Here is a 15,392-nt window from a genome sequence, read left to right on the forward strand (position 1 = left end):
TTTAGATCAGGACCCAGCCTGATCACCCCCATGTCATTTCATTTCATTTCATTTCATTCAAGAGCCTGATTGCAAATACAGTCAGATTCTAAGGTAGTGGGAGTTAGGATTTCAACATAGAGTTGGGGTGTGTGTGTGGGGGGGACACAACTCAGCCTGGAACAGGGTTGGGGAGACCACGTGAGAGGCTTGGTGGAGGAGGGGCAGAGGGAGGGAAGGGCTCCCACCCCTCCTGCAGCCTGGGGTGTGTGTCCTGGGGGTGGGGGCGGGGTGGTGCCTACAGCCCCAAAGCCTGCGGCGGGAGGAGGCCTGCAGAAGGGAGAGAGCTCACGGTTGGGAGGGCAGCTCTGAACTGAGAGGCCTGGGTCATCTCCCCACAGGACAGCTGCCATTTTAATTCTCGGTTGTGGGAGATGAGAGATTTAAAAAAAAGAGATTACTTCTATATTCCCTCTTCACCGCACAGCCCGAGGGTCAGCTGAAAATGCGACTCCAGACGAGTTTTCCCTGAGTCCTCTCTTTCTGGCAGGAGTTGTGTCTTATTAATGTCTGTGTCCCCAGAGTTTACCGTAGTGCTTGGCCCCGACGAGGGAGCCTAAGGTGTGTTTGCGGAATAATCATGCGGCTTTTCAAGATGTTCATTTAATCTTCATTGATCGTAGGTGACGGAAACCACAAAGCCTTTGATTGTGAAATGATAACTGGTAATTATTAAAAGGAGAGTTCTCTCTCTTTAGTTGCCTGACCTGGGGAGAGGAGGTGGCGGCTCTGATACTGTGGGTTTCCTCGAGCTGCTCTCAGAAAGGAGATGTTAAAAGAAAGAAAGAGAGAGAAGGAGGGAGGGAGGAGAGAGATGTCCAGGAGCTGAAGTCTGCTGCAGCTATGGTGTCAACAGCCTTTATTAACGTTTGATTCCCCCGTGGGGTGGCCAGGAAGACTTTGTTGATGTCAGGATGCTTTCAGATTTGTGAGGATCTGCCTTGAAGTCCAGCCTTGGCAGTGTCCGCAGGAGCACGGCGGATTCTGGGAACAACATACGTAATGCGGAGACACGCATGGTTGTGATTCGCTTGACTGGTCCTGGAGCGCTGGCTGGCTGGGTCAGTTATGGGCAAAGTGCGTCCTTTCCTTCTGGAGGCAATCCATTTTGTCCCGGACCCTCTCAGGGCATCCAGGATCTTTCCCCTTTATTCACTTTAAAAAGCTCACTGAGTTCCATTCGCCCCCGGAGGCTCCGGGACAGAATTGGCAGGACACTGGGCAAAGGCTGAGGGAGTCGGGTCAGTGTGGCGCCCTTCATTGCCCTGCCAAGCACAATGTCACATTCTCTTCTACTGAACCATGCTAGCCGGAACCCATTATCGGTGAGTCGATAGAAATTATATAATTACGTGTATACGTTCTGGCTCAGACTCCCAGTAGGTAATTAACGAGAGGCCAAAGGTTGGGGAAAGTGGAATCATTCACACATTCTGTCAAGGCTTTCCGCTGCTTTCTAAATTCTTGGGTCTTTTTTGTGTATTTTATTCTGTTTGTCTTTGCTGTTTATTTGGAGATGGCTTGTTTGATATATAGGAGTGGGAAGTGAAAGGAAGTTACTGCTTGGTGAGAGCACCAGAGGAAGGTGGAAATATTCATAGTGCACATCGGTGGGTTTTGCCTACTTCCATGGCCAGTCCCTGTCTTTTGGTTAAAACAGGTAAAGGTTCTTTATGGAACGCTTGGCTGTCACTTGTGACATACAGAGCTCTGGCGATAAATTTGGGGACCAGGCCTGGCCAAACAGCGTGTCACATCCCTTGGCTACAGTGACTGGTTAGGGAAGAGTGTGTCGCCCATGATATCCAGAAAGAGCCAGATATGGGCTTTGGTTACAATTGCTGACAAAGGGGTTTCTTTGTTTCTTTGGTTATTTGCTTGGTTGCTTGCTAAACTGGTAACATGTAAACCTAGATTTGATAAAACCCATCTTCTTTATCAGTGCTTAGGACTGAAGATAGCACTGAGAAACATGGTGCTGAGGAATAGAGAGAGACCCTATTAGGTAGCATTTGAATGCCTAGATCTAGCCATGCCTGAAGGCTACACACAGACTATTCAATTACATGAACCAGTATGTTCCTTTTTTTTCTTTCCCCCCTTTGCCTAGTTTTATTTGGGTTGCTAATACTTGCCCGTAAAAAAATATTTCCTGGCTTATTAGGATGATAGTCTCTATTTTGTAGAGAATTCAAGCGATAATTGAATTATTAATGTCCCAGAGAATTTGCCTCTCTCCCTTTTATTTTTATTATGACATATACCTCTGGGCATAAGAGAGCATTCAGATACATTTTAATGAGTAATAGAAAAAAAAAACCAACTAGTAATCACCCAAGTTGAGAAGGGGAATGTTGCCAGCTGCTCAGGAAACCCGCATGATCACCAACCATCATTCCCTACTGGAATTTATCACTATTTTGACTTTGGGGATAATCATTTCCTTGCTTTTCTCTATAGTTTTACTGCATGTACGCATGCTTACACTGAATGGATTTGTATTAATGGAACTGTATTGCATGTATCTTGTGGGGGGGCTCGCATCTGTCAACTGTGTTCCGTATATCTTGGGGGGGGGGTCTCGCATCTGTCACTTGACATTATGTGTATGATGTTCTCTCCGCTGAACTATAGCTCGTTCATCCTCAAGGCTATCACAGCATTCAACATACAACTATACCACAACGTATTTATTCATTAGGGAGCATTTTTTTTGTAACCGATGTTTATAGTAGAGAATTTATTGAAGTTGATCGGTCCAACAGAGCTCATATTGGAAACAAACCGAAATGTTATGTACTGCTCTTTGCGGAAGCCCGATCTTGAATCAGCCCAGCCATCTGCCGTCCTTGGTCCACATCCAAACTCTGATGGCTGCCGAAGAAAAATTGCACAACGGAGTGCATTCACAGTACTATCGATTGTGGTCTTCTACCCCAGCTGGGCCCCCATGAGAGCGAGCGATTCTGCGAGGTCATCTTCAGCTCTCCCCGCCCTTCCAGACCCAAGCTCTTTGGGCTGGCGTGGCTCTGTCCTGGCCCTTCTCCACCACGCTTTCTCAGCAGAAGACCTCGACTAATGGAGGTCATCAGGTCCAACGTTGTTTGTTTCTTAACTTGGCAATGATAAATCTCATCCGCGTCCATGTCCACCTCCCCTGCCATCTCCGGGGCCCACCTGCCCTTCTTTCTAGGTTACACCTGCACCTGTGTCCTCCCCCCTCCTCAGTAGCTCTTGTCCTTGCCTCCTTGCTGGCCCTCCTGCCTACCTCTGTCTCTGGCAATGTCGGTGAAAGGCCTTTGCCTCGATAACCTTGCCTTCATCACCTTCCCTCCACACTGGGTTTTTGCAGTTCTCACCTGGATTGTTGCCAGTCTTCCTAACTAGTCCCCTTGAACACTTGAAACCTTTGGATCAAGCCATCTTCCTCTATAGAAGCCATGGTGATATTTCTGGAAGGCCACCCCCATTGTATGAACGTGTATTTGTTTCCTTGGGCTGTCGTAACAAATGAACATAAATTTAGTGGAAGCGGGCCCAAGGGGGTTGTCACAGCATGAATTAATTTATTCTCTCACTATTCCAGAGGCCACACATTCTGAGATCAAGGTGTCTGCAGGAGGGGTTCCTCTGGAACCTTCTCTCAGCTTTTGGTGGCATCATTGGCTTGTCAACTCAGCACTCCTATCTCTACCCTGGTCTTTGACTGGCCTCTTGGGTCTCTGTGTCTCACACCTTCCTCCTCTTTCTGTTATAAGGACAGCAGTCATTGGATTTAGGGCACGCCTCAAATCTGGGATGATCTCATCTTAAGATCCTACCTTTAGTTACATCTGACAAATCCCTTCTGCGGTCGCATTCCGAGGTACCAGGAGTTAGGACTTGGACCTATATATTTGAGGCTTCTGTGTAACCTACTACATGTCCCTTTGCTAAAAATCTTCCCTCTGAACTCTTTTGTCTTCCTCCAAGTCCACAAAGGGCCATGTGTAGACATCATCGAGAGACCTCACTCCTAATAAATCCCACAACTATGAAAACCATCCCCAAACTCAACCAATGCTGCAAGTAGGAAATGTGTGAAATTTTGTAAGGAATGCTTAATCTCAGAAAAAAAAAAAAAAAAAAAGCAAAACACACATACTTGTAAGTTAGCTGTCAGTAGGAAAAAATTTTTTAAATCCTCATGAAAGAATTTGATGGCTTATGAAAATAACACCACCCATTTCCCAGGACGTAGAAATTGTTGATGACTTTCAAAAAGGAGAAATATGAGTGTAGCCCTGGAATTTGGAAGAGGTAACTGGTTATTACCATAATGTTTCTATTTCTTTACTTATTTTTTTGAGATTTTATCTATTTATGTGAGGGAAAGCAAGCACAAACAGCGGGGGAGGGACAAGCAGAGTCCCCGCTGAGCAGGGAGCCCGATGCGGGGTTCGATCCTAGGACCCCGAGATCATGACCTGAGCCGAAGGCAGACACTTCACTGACTGAGACACCCAGGAGACGTGCCGTAACATTAAATGGAAGTCTTGTTGGTCTGCACTTTAAGCCCAAATAACTGGACCACAAGGTAAACAGTCTAGATCAGCCTGTATTTTATCGGTGTATTTAAATTACGGTCCTGTTCAGAGATAGGACTGAATGGCGAGATGGACTGAAAAAAAAAAGTGCTTAGTAGGGAGGACAATTTTGGGAACTTCAAGCCACGGAGGAAAAGCAGACTAGGTGCTGGGAACACAGAAGGCAAGACGTACCTTCAACACTGTTGGGGATGACATTTTGTCTATGGACGGCTCTTGGGTTTTACTTCTTTTTTTTTTTTTTTTTTTGGTACTTCTATTTTTTATTGTGGTAAAATATACGTAACACAACCTTTACCATCTTAACCATTTTTAAGCATACACTCCGATGGCGTTAAGTACATTCAGAGTGATTTCATTTCAACGTCCTGAGGAATTCTGGAATGAATATAGCTTAACTTAAAACTGTGAAGATACCTGGGAGTCTTTTTTTTTTTTTTCATTGCATTTTCTGCTTTTCCTTTTGGAGTGAGCTTTCTGGTTTGTAGGAGAGAAGAATCTCCAGATAAGCTGTCCGGAAAATCAGATGAACACATGGTACCGATCCAGATGGAGAGCCTTTGAGAAGCTGATGTGTCCACTGAATTCTGGAGACTTTACAAGGGCTCCTCATGCTTCTGCCTGTAACTGAAGCGATAGGAAAATATGGTTGGATCAGAAGAGAAGGACGGAGAACTTGGAAGAATCTGGTGTCTTCGGTGGGAATGGAATTATTTCAAGCCTTCTCTTGGATTCTGATGTTCGCTTGGCCACACTGGTGTGCACACGGTTTTAAAGAAGTGTTTGTGCCCCCTAACAGATCACCCTCTTTCTGCACAGAAACCGCTTTTGAGCGATCATTGAATCATGGATTGATGGCAGAGTGCTTTCGAATCTTGAGCTCTGCAAGGAAATTAAGTTGAGAGAAAATGACATAAAGGTTCTCTGTTCTTTCCGTGAGAAAGTTTCTCCCAGAAGATTTTTCAAGATGAGTAAAAGGAAAAGTGCGTAATTGTCGCTGTCACTAGATCATTTTCTCCTTCATTTCTTGGGGGGGGGGGGCTGGGGGTTGGCGTCTATTCTTACTTGTTAAAACTGTGTAGACAGCTTTGATCAGGCTCTGATTGCCAAAAAATTCACTTGCGTGTTGGGTCCTCCGACTGTCCCGCCGCCCCACCAGTCTCTCACCTGACCACAGACCCAAGCTGGTTTTCACCCTGTGCTTTGAGCTCTGCCACAGCTGCCTTCAGAAGAGCACGCAGTCAGAAGCCTCCACGATGAACAACAGTGAATTGTGCCGCCAAGTTTTTGAGTATAGGAAACAACACACAGGGCTTGGTTTTTACAACTTGGATTCTTAACGTGGATTCCCAGACAGCTCTCCTATTCTAAAATCACTCTGGTCATCTCACAGTGCCTGTTCCCCAGCTCTGCACTTCAAAATGCGCTGGAAAAAAAAAAAGTGCTGGCCTACTTTCCTGGAAGCAAAAAGGAGACAGTCATTATTATTTTTCTCCCCTGTAGGAATAAGAAAATTGATTTGTTGTCCGCTCTTAACTGGGAGTCCTGATCATGCAGACTTTCTTTTTCTGTGTAAGGTGTTCCTAGTGTCTTGGTGGGACAACACACACCTTTTTTTTTCTTTTCTTTTTTCTTTCTTTCTTTCTTTCTTTCTTTCTTTCAAGCAAGCCTTCCAGGGACACCTGGGTGGCTCAGTTGTTAAGCGTCTGCCTTCTGTTCAGGTCATGATCTCAGGTTCCTGGGATGGAGCCCAGCATCAGGCTCTCTGCTCAGAGGGAAGCCTGTTACTCCCTCTCCCACTCCCACTCCCCCTGCTTGTGTTCCTTCTCTCTCTGTCTTTCTTTCTCCATCAAATAAACGAAATCTTAAAAAAAAGAAAAACTTTCTAAAGAGCTGGTGGGGGCATTGTAGACCCTTACTAATGGATGCTGCTGGTGCCTTCTGTGTGACGCCCGGCAGCCCTTGGGCTCGGTCAACTTAGCATTACTTCATCTCCAAGGCCAGTGAGTGTGTGTGCACCAGCAGTTTCCAGAATCCGTTAAATGCTCACTCGAGGCATCAGAGCGGAGCAGAGACCCCGGGAAAAGTCCCCTCCGTTTGCTGCCTCCCAGGTGAAGTTTTACTGAGCAGGAAGACTCAGGGCCTGAGGCGCACGTGGCCAGAGAAAACCAGGACACCCAGTTAACATGTGCATTTCAGGGACTCCACAAATGATGTTTTATGTCCCCAATATTACTGGGGATGTACTTTGCATGAGCAGGAAGTCTGTTACGTCCCGTTTCACTTGATGAAGCTGGAACCTTTGCTAAAAAATTCATCCTTTTTTTTTTTTTTTAAGATTTTTTATGTATTTGACAGATCACTAGTAGGCAGAGAGGCAGGCAGAGAGAGAGAGAGAGAGAGAGAGGGGAGGAAGTAGGGTCCCTGCGGAGCAGAGAGCCCGATGCGGGGCTCCATCCTGGGCTCCATGCAGGACTCGATCCCAGGACCCTGAGATCATGACCTGAGCCGAAGGCAGCGGCTTAACCCACTGAGCCACCCAGGCGCCCCGTTCCTTTCCTTTTTAATTTTTAATATGGCCACTCAATAATTTGGAATGACATACGTGGCCTGTATTATATTTGTTAGTACCTCTTTTTTTTTTTTTAAGATTTTATTTATTTATTTGAGAGAATGAGAGAGAGAGAGCATGAGATGGGGGAGGGGGAGGGGGAGAAGCAGACTGCCCACTGAGCAGGGAGCCCGCTGGGTTCCATCCTGGGATGTCAAGGTCATGACCTGAGCCCAAGGCAACCGCCCAACCAACCGAGCCACCCCGGTGCCCCTGTTAGTACCTCTTTAGAGCACGGATTGGCAAGTGTTTTGTGTAAAGGGCCAGAATGAAATTATTTTACCCTTTGTGGGGGATTGAGTCTTTGTGGAAAGTTGTCAGTTTGATCCCAGAAGCCATAGACAATATGTAAACAAGTGGGTGTGGCCAAATGCCAATAAAACTTTATTTATAGGGGCGGTTGGCTGGCTCAGTCAGTAGAGCTTCTAACTCTTGGTCTTGAGATTGATTGTGAGTTTGAGCGCCATATGGGTTCAAATAAAATCTTAAAATAAATACACTTAAAATCAAAATCTTAAAAAAAAAAGATTTATAAAAACCGGCAGCCCCTTATTTGGCCAACCGGTGTGGTTGGCTGATCTCTGCTAGAGAGACATAGGGTTTTTGTTGATAATTTTTAAATTGAATATCTCCATGTCTGTTAGCCTCATGGATTTGGACAGAACAAGAAAGTATTTGTAAGCGGATAATTTACCTTTGTTAAGATGGTTCACCTACTAAATACGAAAGATACCGATTTTTTTTTTTTTTTTAAATAAAGGAGAAGAAAAAGCATGAATAGGGCCACTGGTGCGTGGGTCTTTACCCGCTTCAAAGCCTCCTGGATGCATGCACACGGACGTGAAGGTGGGATGTCCTCCGTCCTTCAGAGGCAGAGAGAACCCAGGGTATACATTTCGTCCGGAGTGATGTAGAAATGTAAGGTCACACTAAACGCGCCATCTGTTTGAAAAACAGCAACAGCATCTAACAGGTGTAAAGAGATGAGGCAACAGTGACGGAGGCTTTGATGCTGAGAAAGTGAAAGGAGTTTTTACAAAGAGCTGTTGAAGTAGTAAATCCCTTTCCTCACCCAATTAAGACAGTATCTCCTGAGAGAATGGCATGATATAATTTAGGAGAATTGATTTCCATGTGATTGGAAAATGCCTTGAAACGTGAAAGCTGTTCAGAATCATGTAAAAGAAAAAAAAATACAAGAATCAGGTGCACCTAGGTTTTTGAGGGGTGGGCTGGGGAGTCGGACCCATTACCTCTGACCTGCAGACCGATGAGTGCTTGTACGTTTCTTTTACTGATGAGGGAGGCTTCGAAGTGCTTCTGGAGTAAAAACATCACCAATGAAAGTATAATCCCAGGAAATTTCTAAATTAAAGTTTGATTTATTACCTGTTTCATGGTCTTCTCTTCAGTGTTGAGGGAAACTGGAAACAATTTATGTCCTTTCCGTTCTGCGGTCCGTGAATTGTGCCTGAGTGTCAGTGTTTAAGTTGAATTTCAATTTTCATTGTTATTTTTCCCTGTTCGCGCTGGTAGGTAAGTGTAATTGCGCTGTAACTGAAGTAATTGCTTAAGTAGCCGGGAACTCCCGTGGCATTAGGTTAGGGCTGGTGATGGGGGCCACTTTTCAAACGTGAAAGTTTATAGCCTTGGGGGATTGCCGTCCATGGCCTGTTCACATGACTTCCGTGTCTTGGTTTTCATTAACTTGTCCAAAGTCTACATGTTCTATTGGAAGAAAAGTAAGTGAAATTTAGTGTATGCTACCGTGCAATGGAAACTTTACATTTCTTATTTTATTTCACCATCAGAATTGCCCTTGGGAGTGTTCTAGAATACAAAACCTATACCAGCAGAAAACACACAGAGGACTTGGTCATATAAATTAATTCACAAATAACGATGCGAAACGTATATTCCATTTTATTCTCCAACGAAAGCATCTATCATTAAAACTGCTTTCCAAATGATAGACATTCAGACACAAATCATCAGTCTGGTAATTTACAAATTACCAGTCTGATTGTTTCTAAAGCATTTGTTGCTTTTATCTATGTCTTTATTAAGGTTTTATTTATTTACTTGACTGAGAGAGACACACTGGGAAAAGCAACAGAAGCAGGGGGAGGGGAAGAGGAAGAAGCAGGCTTTCTGTTGAGCAGGGGAGACTGATGCTGGGCTGGATCCCGGGACCCTGGGATTATGACCTGAGTTGAAGGCAAACGCTTAACTGAGCCACCCAGGCGCCCAGGCCTTTGTTGGTTTTAGAAATTGAGGGTAGGATCTTGTGTTCAGTGCTGCTGCCATCTTGAGTAAAACGATGCCAGGATTTGATAGAGACAAGGGCACTGAGCTATACCAGGGTTGCTGTGGTCTTCAAATCGGTGTCTGCCCCCACCCATTCACACGGTGGGATCTCACTGCCAAGACAATGGTATTCGCAGGTGGCGCCTTTGGAAGGTGACTAGAGTGTGAGGGTACCCGCCTGTGTGTGGTGTGCTTTGCTCCGTGGTGAGGTCCTTGAGTTCATGAGCAGCTCTTTGGCCCGGGGTGACGAGGATCTCAGTCTACTCTCTGAAAGTATTTTACCCTTCTCTGCGTTCCTTTCGTGCACCAGATCACTGAAGATGGTTGCCATCAACTTATATTAAAAAATGTTCTCATTTACTCCACGGGCTCTTTCTTTATTTTTGCAAATCCCTGATGCGATGCAAAGGAATTCCTCCCTCCTGCTGGCCCCCCGCCCCCCCGCACCCCCCCATGCACACTTCACACGCTGAGCCTGAATCTAACAAAATAAGGTCGCTTCCATGAGACAAAAATCGTAGGTCTAAACTCAGGCTTAGAAGTGGAGTAAAAACAGATCTGGGAAAAATTACCATGAGCTGCTTGTGCGATTCCTATTACATTCTCCTCTCCGTCGCAGAAGGATGGTGCGTTGGGCAGAGGGAGGGGCTCATGGGGGCAGGGATCTTGTGCTGAAGCGATGTGGCCCTGTTTGTGCTTGATTACGATGAGAACCGTGTCGTTTGTGTCTGGTGTGAGCTGTGCTGGAAATGGAAAAGCTTCTTATCCCGCCAGGCTTTTCTCTTAGCTTGCTTGTTCATCAGCCTCAAAAAGCACTAGAACCTTTTGCTAAGTTAGTAAAATATCGAGAAGAATAATTATAGTGTGTAAAAATAGCAAGAGGCTAGAACAGTAGTTAAAATGTGTTTTGCAACCCAGTCCGAGCTGTCTTCCTTTTCTTTGCAAAGATTCTGGGTGGTGTCTTTTCTTGGGTTCCCATCGTGCTAGCGAAGAGAGGCTTTGTGACGGCCCGATAACAAGCAAGGCCGTGACTTTACAGCTTCTCTCATTTCTTCCTCTTGCCCTGGATCACTGCTAGTGGTACCTGCTGGGGCACCTTCTCATTGTGGGCACTTGGGGACTGAGGTTGACGGAATGGAGAGATGGGGAATATGATACGCCACATCATAAAACGTTCCCTTGAAACATCATCTTTCTCACCTTCATCGGGGGCAGCGAATCACCTGGCAACACCTGAGTGGAGATTTTTTTTTTATTATCTTGAAAGTTTTGCGTATTGATCTGAGCCCCCATGCAGATTGTATGCTGAGTGCAGAGCCCAACACGGTGCTCAACCTCACGCCCCTGGATCATGACCTGAGCAGAAACCAGGAGTCGGATGCTTAACTGACTGAGCCACCCAGGTGCCCCTGTTGAGTGAGGATTTTTTTTTTTAAAGATTTTACTTATTTATTTGACAGACAGAGAGGCAGGCAGAGAGAGAGTAAGGGAAGCAGGCTCCCTGCTGAGTGGAGAGCCTGATGCGGGGCTTGATCCCAGGACCCTGGGATCATGACCTGAGCCGAAGGCAGAGGCTTTAACCCCCTGAGTCACCCAGGTGCCCCTAAGGAAGGATAATACTTCCCCAGGGAGGGTCCTCGAATATTGGTGAGCAAAAAGTCCAAGCAACTACACCAGTTAGCAGGACCTGATATATTCGAGTGTTTAACTATAGAACCTCGTCATGGTAATGGCACACATGTTAGACCCAGATTCGTAGTAAATATGCTATATTTGACGTGTGCTAAGAAGCCAAAAATAACATGCTCTAAACCATAAACTCACCCTGTGGTCTTTGCTCATTTTCTCCCTGCAAATACTTGCAATTCTTTGAAAATACCTCAGTGTCTTGGTCCTGAATGTTTCACACTTGATTTCTTGTAAGACTTTTCTTTAAAAATAAAAGTGGGGGGGGGGATGAGAAGGAAAATTAATTTTTTTTAAAGATTTTATTTATTTATTTGTAAGAGAGAGAGAGTGAGAGCGAGCACAGGCAGACAGAGTGACGGGCAGAGTCAGAGGGAGAAGCAGGCTCCCTGCGGAGCAAGGAGCCCGATGTGGGACTCGATCCCAGGACGCTGGGATCATGACCTGAGCCGAAGGCAGCTGCTTAACCAACTGAGCCACCCAGGCGTCCCAGGAAAATTAATTTTTTTTTTCCAGGAAAATTAATTTTTAATGCAGAAGTAATATAATCTTGTTGGTAAGGATTTAGCAAATACAAGAAAGGATAAATGAAAGAGAATAAAATATGCTTATCCTTCTACCATCCTGAGGCTGAGATTTTTAGTTCAAGGGACATACAGTATAGATGCCACTGAATTAAAAATTAAAAAAAAATTTTTTGTATTCTTTTGATAATGAGAAGGTCGACCATTTTCTCACTGGGTATTTAGAATCACATGCATTTGTTGTCCTACATTGTGTTTGTTCCTTTCTGGGTAGGACTATCTCGAAGGTAAGTTGCAGAAACCCAGTTCCAAGTGGCACTGGTGACAGAAAGCATTGGCTCAAGTCAGTGAGGACAGAAGTGTAGCCCGTTTCTGGGGTGGCTGGAAACAGGGACTCCAAGGCCACCAGTTCTTACAGAGATGTCCGTCCGTCGTCTCTGCTTCCCTTTTGAAACTGGCTTTCTTCCCTGCCCCCAGAGCGGCTTCTCCTGAGAAGCAGTGACTACAGCGGCCAGCATGTCCAAGACTTAGGGTTCCAGCTGTGCTGACAGGGAGGGATTCCATCAGACCCAAGGGTCCCAGCTTGGTCCCAAAGTGTCCCCGCAGGACCCCAGTGGATGGTGGATGCCTTTGTACGAGCCAGATTGTTGGAATGGAGAGGGGCAGGTTCCAGAAGAGGCGGGCTCTCGTCCCAGGAGAAGGGAGACACACTGGGCATACCCTTCACCATTTCACCTTTTAAAAAGAATTTCTACTGAAACAAGTACTCAAGTCGGCTGCTGGATTATCAAATACTGTAGATAGAAAAGCCAGGCTCCCTTCCTAGGTCTTCTGCACATTCTGACGGGTTGGAATCACTTCTCACGGGAGTCACTTCTCTGTCTTGTTCTATGCATTTACAGATAAGGATCTGCTGACCCTCCAGAAGTGACTGGGTGTTTGTGGGGACAAGCGATGGATTGTGGCTTTGTTTCCGAGCACTGCTGCAAGAAAGTCCCAAGATCTGGGTGGCTTTAGAACAACAGAAATTCATGATCTCGCAGTTTTGGAGACTGCAAGTCCGAAATCAAGGGATCAGCAGGGCCGTGCTCCCAGTGAAGGCTCTGGGGACGATCATTCCTTGTCTCTGCCAGCTTCTGCTGTTTTCTGTCCATCTTTGGCATTCCTTACCTTATCCAGGCCTCACCTCAGTCACATGGTCCCCTTCCGCTGTGTGTGCACATTGTCTGCCCTGTGTATGCGTCTGTCTGTGTCCAAAATTCCCCTTTCTGTGCGGACACCAGTCACAGTGGGGTGAGACCCACCCCCAGGACCCCAGTGGAACTTCATTTCCTCAGGGAAGACCCTGTTTCCAAATGAAGCCACATTCTCAGGTCCTGGGGGTCAGGACCTCCACATACCTTGTTTGCAGGACCTGATACAACCCATAACGAGTTTCAAGATATGATTTTGGGGGAAGATTTTATGTATTTATTTGAGAGAGAGCGAGAGCAGGAGGGAGAGGGGGAGAGAATCTGAACGCAGATCCTGACGCGGGGTTTGATCTCACAACCGTGAGATCATGATCTGAGCCAAAACTGAGAATCCGCTGGTTGACCAGCTGAGCCACCCAGGTGTCCCTGAAGATAGAATTTAAACAAACAAACAAACAAACAAACAACTCAGTGGTATTTTCATGGATATATTGCTTTGCAGGCCGCTTCTTTTGGGTAGTAATAATCTTGGCTCTCAACGTTAGTACGGTCATGTCTGCTTCGTGCTCTGGCAATCTCCGCCCCCAGAGCGTGGTGTGCCTCTTTCCGACTTTGTCTGACATACAGTCTTGGGAACACAAGCAAGTGTGTCGCTAGGGTGAACGTGCAGAATTTTCGCTATGGGGTCAAAAGTCATCGTATTTAAAATTTCAACAGATGTTGCAAACTGACCTTCAAAATGTCCTCGCGTACTTGGAGCACAAGGGTGCGTACCTCGTCTCCGTATCTTGATTGAGATGTGATTCTACTCAGGGCTTCACTCCGTTTTTGCCAATTTGTAGCGATACTTCCTTACAACTTTGAATGTTCTGTGATGACTAGTTAGGTTGAGCGTCTTTTCACATTTTATCGGTTTTGTACACTTCCTGTTCTGAAAGTGGCAATTTGTATCCATTCCTGTAAGTTTCTTCCAGGGAGTTCTTCTACAAATTTGTGAGACTTCTTGAGATACCGAGCACATTTACCTCTTTGTAGTCTTTCTTGCAGTATTTTTTCCTTTTCATTTTATTAACAAAAATATTTTTTTTAAAAGATCTTATTTATTTATTTGAGAGAAGGAGTGAGGAGGAGGAGTGAGCAGAAGCGGAATCATAACCTGAGCCGAAGCCAGACACTTAAACCCACTGAGCCACCCAGGCGCCCCTTGCTTTTCATTTGACGTTAAAACACATTTAAATGAAATATAGTAAAGCCTACAGGTCTTTTCTCTGTGATTTCTTTGGTTGCTTCCATGCATTGCAATTCCGTCCACACTGGTCTATGTTTGGTGCCTTTGTCAACACGTAGCATTTTCATCTATCTGGCCCTTTTGTGGCTGAGTTCTAACTTTGGTGGTCTCAAATGACAAGATCAAGGGTTGGCGAACTTTTCTGGAAAAGGGCCAAGATTGCAAATATTTTAGGTTCGAAGGCCATGTGGTCTCTGTGGCAACTAAACTTTGCATTGTTGCTGGAAAGCGGACTGTAGGCAATATCTAAATGGATGTAGGGGCACATCCGTATGCCAATAAAACTTTTTTTTTTTTTTTAACAAAAACAGGTGGCAGGCTGTCATTTGCCAACCCCTGGATTAGAATTGCCAAACCTCTTGTTCAATCAGGCAGATCATTTAGGCACACCCCTGTCTTTCACTTAGAGATAAGCAATAAACACGTAGCATAATGGTTGCAAAATCAAATGACCCACATCCAGTTAATGGCTGGTAAAAAAAGAGTGTTTTGCATATCAAGACTCAACAAATCATATAGTTATGGAATCATAATCATCACTGAATTCCTTCTAGGCATTTGGGCCTGAGGTTATTTTACTTGTCAAGACGACGATAGGGGTTTTATAAATGCCACACATGTTTGCGGTGTGCGATTCTATTTTGTGGAGAAAAAAGAAAGACTGATACAGTTATCCTGATGTGGGCAGACCGGCAGCTCCTGAGAAGTGGAATGAGCTGTCATATTAAGTAAATAAACGTTGTAGTGACACAGTTAATGGAAAACCAACGATAGAATGGATGAAGTTTAACCGCAGGTTCATCCTCTTCTCTTGAACAGTTTGATTTGCTCGTTGAGTGATTACCAACCGAGTAGACAGCATCCAGCCCTGTCCCCTAGGTTCATCCCAAATTATTCTTGGCGGGAGCCCTGAAGAGTTAATGGTGGCAAGGTTTGGGAACCTCAGGCTTGGGTGTTGCTGGGAGGACCGGTCCCACCGCAGGTGCCTGCTTCCTCACTGCCAGGTTCCCTCCCGGCTGGAGCAGGAATCCAACAGAGCCCGTGGAATGACTGCGTCAGCTCCTGGTCCCGTGGTCGTCTCCTGTATCAGACCCTCTGGGCAGTGCTGCCTGGGACCCTGGCTGGAGATGAGAGCCCTAGGTGATCTTTCGGAGGTAT

At 45.6% G+C, this 15,392-nt stretch overlaps 1 long non-coding RNA gene across 1 annotated transcript in view; it reads left to right on the top strand.

Moving 5' to 3' along the window:
• The first annotated feature begins 332 nt into the window (after positions 1 to 332).
• LOC309856896 overlaps positions 333 to 15,392 on the top strand; it is a 40,346-nt gene continuing 25,286 nt past the window's right edge. Inside the window, exon 1 of the long non-coding RNA XR_014307398.1 lies at positions 333 to 1,364. This is a non-coding gene — a long non-coding RNA (uncharacterized lncRNA). The remainder of the gene's footprint in view (positions 1,365 to 15,392) is intronic.

The sequence above is a fragment of the Mustela nivalis genome (genome assembly GCF_964662115.1).
Source record: "Mustela nivalis genome assembly, chromosome: Y".
NCBI classification, from domain to species: Eukaryota; Metazoa; Chordata; class Mammalia; order Carnivora; family Mustelidae; genus Mustela; species Mustela nivalis.